A 5165-nucleotide genomic window follows, 5' to 3' on the forward strand; every position below is an offset into this window, starting at 1 on the left:
TTCCAATAAAGCATTTATCAGCCTTCCAACACAGCATTTTACAAATATTATTTCATCATCTATGTACCTTTAGTATGTTCAAGTTGATTCATACTAAATATTCACTGATGCAAGTGTATTGCTATTGTCGTCATTATGGAATGTGATTTTCACTCACTACTACTATGGCGTATGTTGTCAGGATCCTATGGATTAGTACATCACCACACTGCTTATAATTGTTAGCACTCATTATGAGGTTACTTCTCCATTCTGGAGTCCTGTGAAGACCTCCTTAATGTTACTTCTTTTACCTTCTTTTAGAGTAAGATCCACCAAGGCTTATTACCATGGCACTTTCACTGTTTGGCTCAACATTACACATCTTTATTCCATTATCAGAAACTTTTCTTATTGCTGTCCAATAATAGAACAGTAACTTTCTATGATAGTGTATTTAAGGGTCATGGAAGACAATAGAAATGGAGCTTAGAGAAAAGCAACAACTGTTTAGTTATATAAATATATGTACATATAGTATATATGTGTGTACATTATATATACATGATATATATACACATATACATACACATTATACCTTATATATGCATTTATGTATGTACATATGGTTTGTGTGAGTGTCAGAACAAAAAATGACAAGTAGAGGGGTGCGTGGGTGGCTCAGTAGGTTAAGCGACCATTTTTGGCTCAGATCCGTAATCTCACAGTTCGTGATTTCAAGCCCTGTGTTGGGCTCTGTGCTGAGAGCTCAAAGCCTTGACTCTGCTTTGGAGTCTGTGTCTCCTCTCTCTCTGCCCCTCCCCCACTCATGCTCTCTCTCTCTCTCTCTCTCTCTCTTTCTCTCTCAAGTAATAATCATTAAAAAATCTTAAAAAAATAATAAAATGGTAAGTAGTGGAGTGATGCCATAAAAGACATGTTTAATTTCACTGGATGCAAGAAGGACAGGCTGAATGTGGCCACTGTGTATACAGAAGCATGCAAAATGCCACCCACATAGGAAGAAACCTTGAGTAGCACATGGACTCTGGATGACATGTTCACTGAATACAGGAGAGGATTGTAGATTGTGATACAGAGATCATACGTCATTGCAGCCAAGAAAAAGCATTCTGTGGTCCTAAAAATAACAAAGAGAAGCATCTGTGCTGCACATCCAACATAGGAAGTGCTAGGAAATCGATTAGCATTTTTGGAGTAACATCTGAGTAATAACTGGCATCCAAGAATGATAAAATGCTCAGAAAATAGTACATGAGGTGATGAGGCTAGGCATCCCCAATGACCAATGTAACCAGTCCCCAAACACTGCCCTACTATGAGAGAAGGACACCTCAATAGTCTACTACAAGGTAGCTGGTTGATCCCATCAGGTCACAGTGCCATATTGGGACCTAAGTAATGAAATCTGCTGCTGGCAGATTGGGTGCTCAGCAGTGGGGTCACCCAAGTCGGGCTTTGTGAACGGAGGCCTATGTTGCTGTGCTCACACAAGATTTCATCTTTGTTACCACAGTCACTTACTGAGTACATTACTTGAAGAGAAGGGTGGCTTGCAAAATAAAATCCATAGAATGAGTCATTGTATCCACTTGATTATGAAACTCCTCTGCTAAAGTTAATCTTTGGTGGGTTTTGACAAGGGACACAAATATCCTCACATATTTGACACAGAGAGTGAAATCTATCTACATGCCTTTTAACCAGCCTTCTTGACACTAATTTTTCAACTGTGTACCTTCCGAGTCCCTGACTGTCCAGCATAGAACATGAATTAGTATGTAATTGCATATCTGGCTATTTCTCTTTCCAAACAAAATAGACACCTAGTTATACTGTTTGAGGTTCTTACCACTGGGAGGATTTTCTTTCACTGTAGTCTTTCAGGGATGTCACAGAAAGAGGCAATATTGCTATAGGTGTCCATTTTTGGATGGTGCCCACATGTTCAGAATCATCTGCGAACTAGGCCTGAATCTTATTTACCACCGTCAAATAATCATCAGGAGCTCCCCCGAAGCCATAGATTCAGGCTGGGAGAGAGAAGAATTCTGGACCCGTGGTAGGTGGGTCATTTCTTCATGTAACTTACTTGGACCTTCAAGGCCTGCTCAGGTGCATTTTCATATATCACACTTCCACTTCATGATGGAGTGCTGCTGTGTGTGGCCACATTTACGACTTGTTGGATCAGAAAACACACAACTTGGGATGGGGAAGTTCAGCTGGTGTGGTAATTTGGTGGCCATGGTAAAGTGTTCCATCTTTACTAAGGTCTAATGACAAGCTAAGAGCTGTTTTACAAAGCAAAAGTAGCTATCAATGGATGATGGCAGGGCTTTTTTCCAGAATGTTAAGGATCTACACTGTGATTCTTCTATAGGGGTCAACCAAAACCTCCAAACGTCATCCTTCTCTGCCACTGCCACGTTCAGCAGCAATAGGCTTGCCATATCATACAGTCCAAGTCGAAGAGAAGATTGAACAGCAGCTGAACCAATTCAGAGCCTTCTTCCATCATGAGCTCCCTTAGAACTATCAGTGTTTTAGGTCAGTTGGTACATGGCTGGAATAACACACTTAAATGAGGAATACACTACCTTCACAGAAGAGGTCCATGAATGTGACTTTTCTGGTTGTAAAAAGGACCAGATACAACAAATTTCCCTTTAGAAAAGGGAATTTCCTTAGAAGAGATATCTTGACATGTACCATTAGAAATTTCACTTAGGCAGAAAGTCCCTGAATTTTTCATAAATTAATTTTCCAGCTCACATCACATGAATGTCTCATCAATAAGTCTAATGTAGTTGCTACTTCTTGCTCATTAAGTTCAATTGGCATAATGTCATCAATGTAGTGGATCACGGTTATATCTTGTGGAAAGAAATGGTGATAAAATACCTATGAATCAAATTATGACATAAGATGTAGAGCTGATATACTTCTGGGTAGGACAGTAAAGTTTGTTGGCTTTGTTACCTCAGAGAAAATGTCCATCAACTGATGAATGGATAAAGAAGATGTGGTTTATAAATATAATGGCATATAAATGTTATAAATATTTATAAATTATACTTGGCAATGAGAAATAATGAAATCCTGCCATTTGTAGCAATGTGGATGGAACTGGTAAAACTTATGAAAATGGATGAAGGATAAAACATTCGCCAGATCAAAATCAGCACTCCAGCTACCAGGTTATATGTTAATTTACTCAAGTGATGATACCACGTCTGATCCAACAGCAACAACTGGAATAATCACCTAATTAACTTTATGGTAATTCCCTGTCATTCTTAAAGACCTACGAGTTTTCTGCACAGGCCAAATGGAAGAGTTGAATGGGGATGTAATAAAAGCACCACTCCTAGGGGTGCCTGGGTGGCTCATTTGGTTATGCGGCGACTTCATCTCAGGACATGATCTCGCAGTCTGTGAGTTTGAGCCCTGAGTCAGGCTCTGTTCTTGCCACTCAGAGCCTAGACCTTGCTTCTAATGCTGTGTCCCCCTCTCTCCACCCTTCCTCTGCTTGCTCTCTGTCTCTCTCTATCTCAAAAATAATAAACATTAAAAAATTTTAAAAAATAGAGTCACCACTCCTACATCCTTCAAGTCTTTGATTGTGGAACTAAGCTCTTATTTCCCTCCAAGAATGCAGTATTGATTTTGGTTCACTGTTTTCCTTGGTTGAGGCAGTTCTAGTTGCTTCCACTTGGCTTTTTCCATCATGATAATCCTTACTCCACAGGTCAGGGAACAAATGTGGGGATTCTGCCAGGGACTGAGTTGTTCTATTTCAATTAGACATTCTAGAACCAGAGAAATAACCACAGGATAGGCCAAGGACACACTGGGCTCTTTGTGAGATTGACCATCTGACTTCCACAAGCACCTCCCCTGACTCTTGGTCCATAAAAACATAAAAACACAGTGATATTTTGGGTCTTCTGGAATTATTTATGCAAACAGTAATGTAGCAATGCATATCTCAAATAAGAAACTTCTCATACAGGAGATGCAATGAGAGAAATGTAATGAAGCCTGCTAACATTAGGAAAACTTTGTATGTCCTTATTATATGTTTTCAGTTAAGAAAAATTTAAGACATAAAGACTTAGGGGTGCCTGGGAGGATCAGTTTGTTGTGTCAGACTTTGGATCAGGTCATTACCTCGCAGTTTGCAAGTTTGAGCCCCAGGTCGGGCTCTGTGCTGATAGCTCACATCCTGCAGCCTGCTTTGGATTCTGTATCTCCCTCTCTCTCTGCCCCTCCCCACTCATGCTCAGTCTCTCTCAAAAATAAATGTTAAAAAATCTAAAAAACACATAAGGACTTAAACTAAACTTTCAATAAGATTATTTTTGTAGGCAACTATGTAGAAAAGCTTTGTGATAATTCTTTTTACAAGGGTAAGTGCAGCATTTATGAAAACTTCCATACATTAGTGAAAACTCAGATCTGAATAAGGAAAATTTCTAAAAATCGCATTCTATTTAGAAATGAATAACAAATGTAAAAAAAAACCTCTCAATGTATTCATTTAAGTATTCTCAGATGTTACTAAACTATCCCTAAGTCAAAAAGAAATGGGAAAAAATCAGAAATACTGATTAGGAAAACATGAAATGATGAAATATGTGTGATTCCACTGACACAATAGTCACTGGAAAATTTGTACCCAAAAGGGAAAGCTAGAAAAAAATAGCAAAGTGATCAACAGAAAAAGGGCATATTTCAAAGGAGACTCATGAATGCTGAGAACAAACTGATGGCTGATTGGGTGGGGGAGTGGGGAAGGGGAGTGATGGGTATGGGGAGGGCACTTATTGGGATGAGCACTGGGTGTTATATGGAAACCAACTTGATAATAAACTATTTAAGAAAAATAAATAAAAGGAAAAATGTAGGGATGCCTGGGTGGCTCAGTCTGTTGAGCGTCTGACTTCGGCTCAGGTCATGATCTCACAGTTCATGGGTTCAAGCCAGCATGAGAGTCTGTGCTGACAGCTCAGAGCTTGGAACCTACTTCAGATTCTGTATCCCCCTCTCTCTCTGACTCTCCCCTGCTCACGCTGTCTCTCTCTCTCTCAGAAATAAAAAATAATAATAAATAAATAAATAAAAGGAAAAATGTAAACTAGAAAATCTAAGACAATACATAA

Source organism: Crocuta crocuta, unplaced genomic scaffold, assembly GCF_008692635.1.
Source record: "Crocuta crocuta isolate KB4526 unplaced genomic scaffold, BGI_CrCroc_1.0 scaffold1652, whole genome shotgun sequence".
Lineage (NCBI taxonomy): Eukaryota > Metazoa > Chordata > Mammalia > Carnivora > Hyaenidae > Crocuta > Crocuta crocuta.